Source organism: Ambystoma mexicanum, chromosome 3p (assembly GCF_040938575.1).
Source record: "Ambystoma mexicanum isolate Mex_15411 chromosome 3p, UKY_AmexF1_1, whole genome shotgun sequence".
Classification (NCBI taxonomy): Eukaryota; Metazoa; Chordata; class Amphibia; order Caudata; family Ambystomatidae; genus Ambystoma; species Ambystoma mexicanum.
Window position 1 is genome coordinate 736,420,302 of NC_090925.1, and position 14,298 is coordinate 736,434,599.

At 46.2% G+C, this 14,298-nt stretch overlaps 1 protein-coding gene across 2 annotated transcripts in view; it reads left to right on the forward strand.

Annotated features, from left to right (window-relative positions):
* FBRS (fibrosin) overlaps window positions 1-14,298 on the forward strand; it is a 710,625-nt gene that overhangs the window by 581,635 nt on the left and 114,692 nt on the right. The gene's annotated exons all lie outside the window — the stretch shown is intronic.

Consider the following 14,298-nt stretch of genomic DNA (forward strand, 5'->3'; position numbering starts at 1 on the left):
CCAGGTCCTCGATGACGATGGCGTCGAGATTGTCGACTTCCTCGAGCAGAATCCCAATTCTGTCGAGGTCATTGAGGCCTCCGCCTTTGTTTTCGACGCCACGCCCAAAGCCTTCGACGACATCGACGTTTTCGAGACCGATTATGACAAGTTTGGCACCCTCTGCCTTGGAGATGGGGTTTACACCCTTTGAGTTCAGAACAATAGAGAACTATGTCCTCAATTATGGAAGAGGGTGAATTGTCTGAACAGGAAGACACATTTGAGTTGCAGGGACCTGCAACCCCAGTTAGAGAGGAGTTATCCTCTGAAGAACGCAGATTAAAGGATCTTCATGATTCCTTACATGAGGCAAGTGGGTTAGACACTTCCCCTGAGGTGGAGTTTGCTAGGCCAGACCCGGGGGAGCATGCTGAAACCCCCCTATAGAGCCTTAATGGCCAGGATCACAGAGTTTATGGGGTGGTCTGCACCTTCAGTCTTTCCAACAAGATGACCTCACTGATATTCTTGACAAAGGCCCACAGGAGGATCCTGTAGTGCCCTTTCATAAAGCTCTTCAGAGGAAGATTATGACGAACTGGGAAACCCCAGATGTCGTCCCAGCAGTAAATAAAAAAACTGTCTACAAAATACAGGGTATCTTCTGCAGACCCGGAGTTTTTGTCAAAACACCCATCCCCAGAAAGTCTGGTGGTACAGGCAACATCTTCTACTGATGTCAAGACTGCTTACCCTACCGTCCCACAGGACAGGGACGATAAAAAATATGATGCTATGGCAAAGAAAGTTTTTTCGGCATGTAGCATGGCGTTAAAATCTGTTAATGCTACTTGCACCCTTGCTAGATTCAGCCATACACTTTGGGAGTGTGCTTCTACAGTGGCTGACTGCATCCCGGAGGGAGAAGAAAGGGAGGCGTTCCTGAATATCATACAGGACGGTAAAGACGCTATGTGTGAATCCCTCCAGACGGGCATTGATTCGGCTGACAGTATCAGCAGAGCAATGGCGGCAAGTACAACAACCAGGAGATTTGCTTGGTTGAGAGTCTGGTTTTGCCCCAGATGTGCAAGCCAGGCTCTTGAACATGCCATTCGATGGCTTTTCTTTGTTCGGGAAAAAGGCGGATGACAGTTTAGAGAAACTGCAAACTTCAAAAGCAGCAGCAAAATCCCTAGGCGCTGCAATCCGTCGGACACCTTTTCGTCCCACAGGAACCTCTCCGAGGGGCAAGTCCTTTCGCTTCTACTCTGCAATCGGAAGAGGTAGAGGACGACCGGCTCAAAGGGGACAAAGAAGAACTACCTGAGGTGGACGGGGTAGATATTCAAAAGCCGCAGCAACAGCAGGTGCCTCTTTACCATCTGCATCAGCCGCCCCAAAACCACTGAGGACTTCCCTCACGGGACACCTGTAGGAGGCAGGTTGACTCAACATCTGGCGGAATGGCAGGCTATCACGTCAGATGCTTGGGCATTGGAAACAGTTGCCCAAGGTTACTGCCTGCCTTTCCTACGCATACCTCAGAGTCATCCACCGGGGATCAACTCTCAGAAAGCTCCAGATCCGCTCCTCTTGCAGGAAATATTGGACCTGCTAGAGAAAGGTGCCATAGAACCGGTACCTGTAGCGGAGAGGAACAAGGGCTGGTGCTCCCCTTACTTTCTCATTCCAAAGAAAGACGGAGGACTGAGACCCATCTTGGACTTGCGAGAATTGAACAAATTCCTCAGGAAAGACAAATTCAAGATGGTCACTCTTTCTCAGATCCTTCAGGCCCTTCAGTTCCAGGACTGGTTGGTATCTCTGGACCTTCAGGACGCTTATTTCCATTTGCCTATCCATCTCAAACACAGGAAATACCTGAGGTTCGCAATTGGCAACTTTCATTATTAATTTTGAGTGCTGCCATTTGGGCTAACCTCCGCCCCGAGGGTCTTCACCAAGTTAAAGTCGGTAGTGGCGGCAAGTCTAAGGAGGGAAGGGATTCACGTCTACCCCTACCTGGACGATTGGTTGATCAGGGCTGTATCTTCGGAACAAGCTCAGATCCAGCTAAATCACGTTTGCCACTCCCTTCACAGACTGGGCTTCTCCCTCAATTTAAAGAAGTCACAAATGATACCATCGCAGAGACTCCAGTTCATAGGAGCGTTCCTGGACACTTCCCTAGGAAAAGCCTCGCTACCAGAGGTGAGGGCTCAAGATATTCTACAGATGGTTACCAAGTTCCAAGATGCCCAACGTTTCCCAGTCTTTGACTTTTTGAGGTTGCTAGGCCTCATGGCACCCCGCATTTTCCTAGTGCCAGAGGCTCGCCTGACAATGAGGTCCCTCCAGTGGACACTGAGGACTCAGTGGTCACAATTCTCAGGGAGAATGACAGATCTTCTTCAGGTTCCCGACAGGGTAGCTCGAGACCTTCAATGGTGGGCCTGTCAGGAGAACATTCTGAAAGGAGAACAGTTTTGGCAACCCTGGCCGTAGATAACAGTAGTCACGGATGCCTCACTCACGGGGTGGGGAGCCCATGCCAACGACTTGACCATCAGCGGTCGTTGGTCTCCATCGGAGTCCAGACTACATATCAACCTGTTAGAGCTGAGAGCCATCAGACTTGCACTGAAGGTGTTCCTGCCAGCTGTACAAGGGAAAAATGTCCTGATAATGACGGACAACACGGTGGCCATGCATTACCTCAACAAAAGAGGAGGCGTAGGATCACTACCCCTGTGCAGAGAGGCGATACAGCTCTGGTTTTGGGCAATCCAAGAAGGAATCTCTCTATCGGCAGTTCACCTAGCCGGAAAGAAGAACTTGACAGCGGACGCTCTGAGCAGGCAGAGTACAGTCGCCCACGAGTGGGAACTAGCTCAGGAAGTCCTTCAAGAGATCTTCGCCCTTTGGGGAACCCCTCAGGTGGATCTGTTCGCCACCAGCGTCAACAGGAAATGCGATCTGTTCTGCTCAAGGGAATTTGCCCCGAGAGGAGCTCTGGGAGACGCGTTCATAGTGGACAGGGAGTTTCCGCTTCTGTACGCGTTCCCACCGGTCCCTGTCATTCCTCAAATGATCAGGAGGTTGAGAAGATTCCGGAGAACCATGATCCTAATTGCCCCGGATTGGGCCAGGAGAACGTGGTACCCGGACCTTCTAGACTTGTCCATCTGCCCTCCAATTCGACTTCCACACAGAGAGAACCTACTCTCACAGAAGGGAGGTCAGGTTCTCCATCCAGACATCAGAACCCTCAACCTTCACGCCTGGCTTCTGAAAGGTTGAGATACAAGGATTGGGACCTCCCTGATGATGTCATGGAAGTGTTGCTTTCGGCCAGAAGGCCAGCAACAAAATCTTTATACCGCTGCCGTTGGAACAAATTCTGCAGCTGGTGTAGAGAACAGAATATCGACCCCTTTTCATGTGATACACCAATGGTTTTGTCCTTCCTACTCTATTTGGCGAATTCAGGCCCTCAAGTTGGCACCATTAAGGGCTATCTCGCAGCGCTATCCATCTTTAAGCGCACTGCGGAAGAACCAACCTATTTCAAGTTACCCTTGGTAATACAGTTTCTAAAGGGGTTAACCAATGTTTATCCCCCAAGACCATTCCAAGTTCCCCTATGGGATTTAAACTTAGTCCTAACTTTCCTGATGGGCACACCTTTCGAACCACTCCATTCTTGTTCGTTAAGATTCCTTACCCTTAAAACTGTTTTATTAATAGCACTTACATCTGCTAGAAGGGTGAGCGAATTACAAGCTCTTACTTGTCAACCCCCTCATACAATCTTTCACAAAGACAAAGTTGTCCTGCAAGTGAAGCCTAATTTCCTCCCAAAGGTGGTTTCTGAATTCCATATCACTCAGAAGATTACCCTACCATCTTTCTATCCTCCTCCTCATCCGGGGAAAGAGGAAGAGAGGTTACACAGGCTGGACCCTAGAAGGGCTTTAAGTTTTTACATCAGTAGATTAGCCAGGATAAAACAGGCAGACCAGCTGTTTGTAGGTTACACAGGTCACAAGCTGGGGTTACCAATAACTAAGCAGACCATTTCCAGATGGATCATTCTAGCCATTTTGGAATGTTATAAACTGGCAGGGAAAGAGCCCCCTCAAAACCTTAGGGCTCATTCGACCAGAGGTATTGCAGCTTCATCGGCCCTCAAAAGAGGTGTGCTGGTTAAAGACATCTGTGCGGCCGCTACATGGTCGTCTGTCCATACCTTTACACGATCTTACAACTTGGATTCCTCCTCCAGTCAAGAGACTAGGTTTGGAAGGGCTGTACTGCACTCTATTCATCAATAGAAGACAGCGTGAAGTCAGTACTCCCTCCTCCAATAATAGAATACTGCTATGGGAGCCTATCTAAGATGAGGAATACGTCGGAGGACACAATCCCTTCGAAGAACAAGTTACTTCTTACCTTGTAACGTACTTTCGACGGGATGTTCCTCCGACGTATTCCTTATCGACCCTCCCATCCATCCCCACAGTTCTACTTCCCTTGTTGTTGCAGTTTACGCTCCTTCAGGGTGATTAGTCTAGTCCAGACAATAATACTGTGGGCTACAAAACGGAACTGAGCAACGGATGCTGCGCGCGGCCTTTATAGGCAGCGCCCTCTACAGAAAAATTTTCCGAGGCCAGCAGAGCTGGAAGGAGATATCTAAGATAAGGAATACGTCGGAGGAACATCCCGTCGAAAGAACGTTACAAGGTAAGAAGTAACTTGTTCATCCCTTATACTCAAGGTTTGTTATCCATCTATCTATATTGTTTCTTGTATAGCGCCATTCGCCCATAGACCTCAAGGTGCTCAAATAGACAAGGACAAACATGTAAAATATTAAAAGCAGTGGGGATCTAGTAGCTAGGGTAAAGTAGGAACTAAGTAGTTAGATCATCCCTCCTCCGAACAGCAATGTCTTCAGCTGTTATTTAAAGAGCAGTGGATTCACAGTTCTTGAGATCAAGGAGAGAATTCCAAATAGTAGGAGCCCAAAAACTAAAGTTGGCTCCGCCAATTTTTTTTAAGAGTCAATCGGATCTGATGCAGCATTTGATTTCCATTAGAGCGAAGGATTCTTCTTGCAAGGGCTTTTTTAAAATCTTGTTTACAAGATAGCTTGGTGCATTTCCTAAAAAAACATTTAAATACCAATACTGCAACTTTACATTTTATTCGCTGTTCAACAGGGAGCCAGTGCAGCTTTCTCCTGGCAGACGAAATCTTAGAGCATCGACTCAAACTGTAAACAGCCGTAACGGCTCAATTTTGTATTGTTTGCATCTTCCTTACGTTTGTTCTGGATGTACCCATCAAGAGACTATTGCAATAGTCCAATTTTGCATTTATGATTGCACCAGCAATCATAGCTCTATTTTGTTCGTCAAATATGGACGAATTTGCCAAAGGAGATTTATATAAAAAGCACATGTAGATTACAAATATGAATATGCCTTTTAAATGGTAACTGGGAGTAAAGACTCCCAAGGGTTTTTACATGTTCTAACAACTGATCATCCAATTTGTTTAAATGTTTGTGGTGTGCCTATTATCAGTAGCTCTGTTTTCTCTTTGTTTAAGGTTAGATAATTTGCTGCGTTCTATTTTCAAATGGCTTTAAACACCATTTACTCCTTGGGCATTGTCCTTCTATGTTCCTGGCATCTTAAAAACCACCTGTGCATCGTCTGCATAATTGGTAAACTGGACACCCAGTGTCGTGAGAATGTCACATAGGAGCTTCGAGAAGACATTGGTACTCCACATATTATGGATGTTTTTCTCGACCAGCGGTTATCTTTTAACTACTGCAGCCATTCTGGTCCCAGGAAGGATTTAAACCATTTGGCTACGTGTGGTGTGCATTTCCCAACTGTAATATATGAACCAGAAGATCATATTCTATCAAATCGAATGCGGAGGATAGGTCCAATAAAAGTAGTGCTGCATTCCCTTCAATGATAGTGGCAATATTAGATTGTAGGTCCAATAGGGCTGTCTCCGTACCATGCTTTGCTCGGAAGCCAGATTGTTCAGAGGCAAGGAGGCCATTATTCTCTACACTATTTTATTTATTTATTTTTGTTACATCTTTTTATTAGATTTCCAAAAAATATAATTCCATCACATAGGTTTCAATGAATTACAACAGAATCGAATACAATAACTTTTCAATAACACCATTAATAAATATCTAAAATTCCAGTACACCCTCACCCAAATATATCAATATACGATCACCCTATACAAATGGCAAAAATGAAGCAATTATAAAATTGACACCAAAACGCACAAGTCACAAAAGACGACAGAAGAAAAAAAGGGGGGGTCCTCACTCCTCTCTCCCACCTTCCCACCATCTCTAGATTTCATCACTCATATAAAGTATTGAATGGCCCCCATAATGAAAGATAATCTCCCTCTTTACCTTTACCCTTCATTGAAATCTTTTCGTATTTGGACAGAATCTGCAGCTCCGCCAACCATTTCCTAACCGTAGGTTTCTTTCTATACTTCCAGACCTTAAGGATTGGCTTAATCGCCACCATTTCCAGATATGTTCTAGTGTTCACTCACCTCCTTCTATGTAGAAGCAAGATCAAATTTGCCGCCGACCTTTGCATGATTATATCAAAAAACCATATCAATCACATCTCTCCAAAAATCCTGTACTCTTGAGCAGTCCCAAAGTAGATGCAATAGGGATACCTCTTAGCACGACTCATAATCCTCAACTTCAATTTCAACATCTTAACTAGTGTCCAATAAATCATACCAACTATTTTCTGCCTAGCTAAACACACATTCTTATCTTTTTCCAAATGTATGCTTACTCTAAGAACATCCCTCCAATCTTCTTCCGAAATGACCACATCGACATCATCCGACCATATATTCCTTGGCTCATTCCAAGCAATTATGTCCTACCTCCATGGGCATGAAATTCATATAGGTACGCACATTATATTCTTGCCCAATCAACAGCTTACAGATCTCAGGTTTCTTCCCCAATGAATCAACAGCCATACTCTTTCTTTGATTAATGAAACCAAATCCAGATATCTACTTCATTCTCTATTTCCTAAATTATTCTTACCTTGCAGCTCCTCAAATTGCAGTAGGCTACTTCATCTAACAAATCACTTAGATTTAATATACCTTTTCTGATCCAACTTTGCCAATGCAAACACCTATTATTGAGTTGCAATATCTCATTATGCCATACAGACGCATCTTGTCTGAAACCATTTTTTGATACTGTAAGTAGGTGATCTTATCAATCACTTTCTGTTAAAAAGGCACCTTTGTAATTGGTCTAAAGCTTCCGAGAATAGAGGGGTCCATATTTACTCCGTGGGGTTATCCAAGCCTCTTATATTTTCCAGGACATATGCTTCATCAAAGGATTGATTCACAAACTGGGTGACCCATGGGGCAAGAGTTTCTGCAAATTCCTTAAATAATGTAGCTGGGAAAGTGTCCCCTTTGCATGAAGTAGGTTATAAATATAAAATAGTTATGTATTTAACATCACGTTTTAAAGAAGTGTTCTTTAAAAAAAAAAAGGGCAATATATGTAACAATCAACTATACTTTATAATGCTTTTCAAAATCAGCACAAGTTGGTGGGTACTCTTTGGATATGCTTTTTACACACTTCCTACGCCCGGAGGTGACTTTATTCACAAGGACAGTAATGGCATTTATATATCACTAGTTAAACTTTGCAGATTCTGAGTTTGCAGAATGGAATGGTTAAAGGAAGAATAAAAGGTTAAACAGGGTCTCGTGGCTTGTGAGTATACTTATATCTACCAATGAAGTCTAGACCAGCCTTTCCCAGCAATAACAGTCTAAAACAAGTTGCCACCTATGAGACAGAAATCAGTCAATGGACCACCCAGAAGAACCACGCGGCACAAAGGAATCATAAGATGGCCGCCGCCACGGTTGCCCCGGTGACCAGGCATCCACACAGCCCGGATTGGCCCCTGCAACCTGTCCGGCCTTTCCCTCCTGCTTTAAATGGAGGGGTGGTGCGCCGGCAGGTGAAGCCATGGAGCGAAGGCCTGGAGGAAAGGCCAGGCTCCCTCTCTGCAGCTCGGAGCTGCTGGATGCAGAATTCCATGCCCACCTCAAAGGTAAGGGTGGCGCTGCCTCCCACGATGCCCCCATTGCTCACACCCAAAATGTATCCAGCTGTAACGGAAATCTCCGTCTGCGCACCCTGCGCCAGCTCCCCTGCACGTACCAGCCCAGCGCATCCATGCGGAATGCACGCCTCGGCTCCAGGAATGCGTCGCATTGCAAACCCACGCCCCAGCCTGCATTGGGATAGGTTGTTTTTCCAGTCTTATCCCGGCCGCAGGCTGCAACCCTGCTGATATAATGCCCAACGCTCCGAGATCCTTACTTCCACTATCCCTAGAGCGCTCCCGTAACCCCTGCTCAAGGCTCCTCACCCATGATACTAAGGCGCCCCACAAGGTCGTTGTGTGGAGAGGCACAAACCGCCAGTCACTCGAGAAGTCGCCACTAGGCACTCATCCCACCCTTGGGCGCTTACCCACATGCATGCAAGGTGCCTCATGTTATGCAGATGCCCCCATTGTTCTGCTGGGCCCTGATGCCCCCAATGTTTTGCTAGGCCATGATGCCCCTGAAATTAGTGATGCCACTCTTCCCATTGCCCCACCTGCCATGGCCACTAACCAAGTGTCTACTCAACCCTCCTCAGCAACCCCATCTAGCCTCTTCCCTACTTTTCTTAACTGTGCCTTAGTGAAAGCCCTCTCCTTCCCTGCGCACATCCTTGATGTGCATGACCTCATCACCAGGGATAAGTTTGACCTGCTCTTTCTCTGTGAGACGGGCTACAAGACTCCTCCGGACCAGCCCTCTCACTGGCCGTCCCAACTGGTTTTACCATATTTAGACAGGATCGGGTAGGACAAAGGGGGCGAGGTGTGGCTATTATAGCGAAGGACACTCTTGACATCAGAAGAATTCAGGGTGAAATAGGACACAACTCAGAATACCTTCTCATCAAGCTCAAAATCTCCCCTAAAGCTACCATTGCGTTCCATCTTGTGTATCGCTCACCAGGCCCATCCACTGACTTCCAAGAATTCCTCATCTACTCTGTAAGACCACTGAAAAAAAAAACACCAAAGTAGTACTACTGGGTGACCTCAATCTAGGGCTTAACGACCCTAACGATGCCAACGCCTACTCTCCGCAAAAAGCGCTAGCCACACTAGGGTTTGCCCAAGCCATCACCAAGTCCACACACATTAAAGGATGTACCCTAGACTTGATTACACAACATAATTGCCCCTTCTCCTTCCCACCATCTCTCCTATCCCCTGGTCAGACCATTTCTGTATCAACTTTCACATCGACACCTCCACAGGACCATCTAAACCTACCATCCTACTCCCTGCCGGACTCTCAAGGAGCTCTAAAAAACTTAGCAAAGATACTATCCTACCTCACCTGCTTGTTCAGCTATGCAATCACCCTTCCCTAATGATCCTGTCCTCTTAGCCAACACTTTTAACCAAGTCATAACTACGGCAGTAGATGCCATCGCCCCTCACTACCAAAAAAGCTAAAAAAAAAATAAAACTGAACACTCCAATGCCTGGTTTTCCCAAGAACTCATGGACCTTCAAGTCCTTTGCTAGAAAATACAAAACAGCGATCACGCTTGCCAAAGCTGTATCTTACAACAGTAGGATTAACAACGCCAACTCGGGGACTAAGGAAATCTCTGCAATTTTCACGGAACTGGAGGCGCCCTCAACTACCTTCCCCACCCCCTCATCCACCCTCACCCAGGACGAGCACTGGTGCAACCAAATTCAAGCAGCCATGCTACACAAATTCGACTCCCTACAGACCAAAATAATAGCTCACCAAAAAGCTCCAACTCTACCAGCCTGTCCAGCAGCACCTCAAACCTGTAACACCTGCAACGAGGTATCTAAATTTGAGTTTTCTGACATGAGCGAAGCAGAAGTCACTGCCCTCATAAAATCTATCAAACCTTCCAATTGTAAGGGTGATGCATGCCTGGCACACATCAAGGACTGTGCACCTGCCCTTGCCCCTCATCACTGCGTTCATCAATTCATCCTTCCAATCATCACATGTACCAACTTCCCTAAAAGAAGCTCGAGTCCGACCACTCCTCAAAAAACATCTCTTGACCTGTTGATATTAGGGAATTACAGACCCATTACTACGGTCCCCTTCTTGCTAAAGATTCTGGACAAAGCAGCTTACCTTCAGGTTCAAAAATTTGAGGATAACCACCTTCTTCGACTACGCCAATCCGGTTTTCGTCCTCGTCATGGCATCGAAACGGCACTACTTGACCTAAAAAATCAAATAGATGACCTAAGAGACGCAGGCAAACCTGCACTCCTACTGCTCCTAGACCTCTCTGCAGCGTTTGACCTGGTAGAGCAAAAAACACTATGCCACCATCTCTCCGCCTCAGCCAACTTCTCCCCCAAGGCATGTGAATGGATAACTTAATTCCTTCAGGGGAGAGTAATGAAGGTCTTTTCTGACTCAGCTAATGCCACCCCCAGTCCTATCAAATGTGGGATCCCACAGGGTTCCTGCATAGCCCCTACTTTGTACAACCTTTTCACAAGACCTCTGTTCAGAATCCTTGATGACTTGGGCATCTCGTATACGAATTATGCAGATGATACCAAGGTACTCATCCCCCTCTCTGGGGACTATCTAACCGATATGAACACCCTCAATTTCATCTACTCCACCATTCAATCCTGGATGGCCGACAATTGGCTCTGTCTAAACAGTGACAAAACCAAACTTCTGTTAGTCGGGGTCTCCATCCACACTGGGCAAACTTGACAAGTACCACTCGTTCTCCATCGACCATAGCCCCATCACAGTTTCTCAAATGATCAAGACTTTGGGTGTGTACCTTGAACCCAGCCTTACCATGGACAGGCAGGTCAATGCCATTGCCTCCTCGGCAGCATATCACTTTAAATTGATCAATGCTGTCAGGCCATTCTTGTCGCAGCAAAACTGCATCACCATAGCCATCATTGGCTCCAGACTGGACTATTGCAATGTCCTCTTTATCGGAACCTCTCAAAAAAACCTGGCGAAACTCCAGATTGCCCAAAATAATGCCATATGGGCCGCAACAGGCATCTCACGCAGGGAGCACATTTCTGGTGTCAGGAGGCAGGTACACTGGCTTCCCATCAAGGAAAGGGTTGTCTTTAAAACACTTGCCCAACACATAAATGTCTTCACGGTCTGGCACCCATGTACCAAGCGCAGAGTATCGCCAAACAAACAGCTTCTAGACCTTCAAGGTCCGCCTATGCCAACCGTATCATGGTTCCTCACACACGCAGAGTGCGTGCGGGAGGTGCCAGCTTCCCAACAATGGGTGCAACCATGTGGAACCTCCCAGCACAGATCAGATCCATCGACTCCCACGCACGTCTGCTTTTCATGAATGTCACACCTTTCTATGCATCACATAGTACTATGTAACAAAATGTGTCAACAATTGTAACCTAACTAACAGTATCTAAGCATTATCCTTTGGCCGCTTATTGTAACCCTCAAGCAAGCCTTCTTAAGTATCCTTTAAGCGCCACGATGCCTGTGGGCTGTAGTGCGCTCTACAAATCCAAAAATAAAATAGTCTTCAGGGAACCAGGACAGCCAAAGTCAATTGGAGCACAGTCTATGGAGCTGAGGCACTTTTTTATAATAAAGGTCTTGCACTTAAAGTTTTGTAGAAATCACCTGTAGGGCCACAAGCTGTTAAGCCTGTAAAAAGCAGAGTTGGAATCAACTCCAACAAAAGTAGCCACTTTAAGGGTAATCCAATACAAGTCTCAACTGAGAAAAGCACAGCTCAAAAGACGCTTAAGTACATACCCCAAGTCTAAAAAGTACCTCCGGTTTGAAGAGTGATCCAGCTGGATTTTGTCCTGTTGCAGCGGTGCAGACCCTGGGTTCTTGAACCTCCGTCGTGGGGATAAGAGGGAGGACGTCTAGAGAACTTGTGCAGCGATGGGCTCTTTTCAGATCAGCGGCACTTTGCGATTTCAGCGCTTGGTAAACAGCACCACCACGGATACCATTGTGGCTTCCTTCACTCCTTGGGTCCTACACTCTGAGGACTGGAGCTCGGGTTGTCCTGCTTCTGGAGGGTCCACAGGAGACTCCTGGAGCTTCTGGCCGGGTTTGACGTTGCACTAGACTACCGTTTCTCGCCCCCGACACTCTGTTCCTGCAGCAGCAAACTAGTACAGCCAGTCGGGGAAGATGGTACAGTGAGTTCGTCTCGGGTTTAGTTAGTCTCACTAACCCAAGGGAAGAAGTCATCCTTCCAGAGCTTCTCTTGTCGATTAGAAAAAAGAGTTTCATCACAGCAGCAGGGCTTCACCTGGTAATTCAAAGGTCCAGGAGGATGCAGCAAGCTTCGTTCACAATTTCTTCTTCAGGTGTTTCTCCCAGTGGTCGACTCTGCCTCTAGTCCCAAAACCCTCGCCCTTTTAAGCAGCTTTCTCCCATTCATGCTCCGCCTAGGCTGTCAATCACACAGCAGGGTGGCTGTCCTAAAAGGACAGTCAATCAGGACTGGTTTCAGTCGGGCATTCCTAGACACAAAGGACAGGATAGTTTCGGGAACCTCCCTCACATCCTGCCTTTCCAGAAACACTGGGGCCAGAGGCGGGCTTCAGGGCTGAAGCCCACCAAAGGCAAAACGAACAAAGGGCTCAAACCTTGCTCAACGTGCAGAGTAAAACCCATGAAAGACCTCACAAACAGAAAATGGTGAAAAAAGACGACCGGGGCCATTTTGACATAATGGTCACCCATGAGTGCTATACTGCAGCTGAGGATTCCGCCTGGTATAACGTTTAATCGGCAGTCATTTTTACAACTGCCTTTTAAACTAGGATAAAATTACAAAAAAAAGTCATAGAATTATTTTGGGGGGTGGTGGGAAAGGGTAAAATAGGTGTAGGGGGAACGGGAATAGTTAAACATAGGGGTGGGAGAGGGGTTTGGGGGGTAAACCCTGCACCCCCAAAAAATAATTTGATGACCTTTTTTGTAATTTTGTTACTAGTTTAAAAGGCAATCCTAAAAATGACTTGCAATGAAAGAACAGAGCCCTCCGCCTGCGGTAGAAATGTACAATGGTAGGAAAATTAAACCACTGCCACCAGCCATTTAAAGTAGTGAGGGTAACAAAATTGCATGAGCATGTACCATAAGCGACTACTAGGTATCTCCCCAGCACTCCACATAAAATGGTGTGTGCTGGACCTACAAAGAGAAAAGCTAAGTAAAGTCAATTTCTCTTTAGTATTCTTGGTAACAGTAGTTCACACAAAGAAAGGTATTTAAACCTTATTAGAAATAAAAAGGATTTCTCTGTGATACTGCACTTAAAGTGCTGTGTGTCACCATACACAAAGTAGATGCCTATGGAGTTTGTCACTGTTAAAAGTCCAGCAAAAGAGCTGCGGGTCTCTAAGGTTGAAAGGAATTGGCACATCAATGAGAATTCTCCCTAAAACTCTTCCTTCGCAAAGGCTCTCTGCTACGGTGTCTCCCTGTGAGGAGGTCCTCCCTATTCACGCTGGCTGTGGTGGCCACACATCCACCTGTGTTAGATGATTAGACGGCCATCACCAGAGGGTTGTGCTCAAATCACCCTTAAATACATTGTCCCACAAATGCCTCATCTTACTAGATCATTCCGTCTCAGCTGCTCAGAATTTCTAGGGGCATAGTGTGGCTCGACTGTCTCCTTGACTCCTTTACACATTATCCGTGCTACTCCCGGTGTGTTTTTGGTGATCATACTTAAAGCATGCACCACGCCCCCACCTTTTTGTCCAGATACAATGCAGGTACAAAAGCAGCCATGACTACCCTAGAGAGATTGCATCATGTATTGCAAATTATGAGCTCGATGGAAAGCCAACTCCTCGTGGATTGAACACAATTGACCAGTACAAAAGTTTCAGTGAGTTTCTATCAGTGGCATGTCCCATGGGAGGCAAGCCATCGGGGCCTACCTGTTGGCTTTCTACAAGCACTATTCTCAGAACATCGGCTCAGTTTGGGCAAGCAGATCGTTCCTTTCGAAGAGTTGTATATTTCTTGGTACTCGCCCAGAAGTATAGAGGAAAGGGAACAGAAAGCTGGAGAAAGGAGAAGTTATTCACTGTGGTGAGTGCATTATTCCTAGTC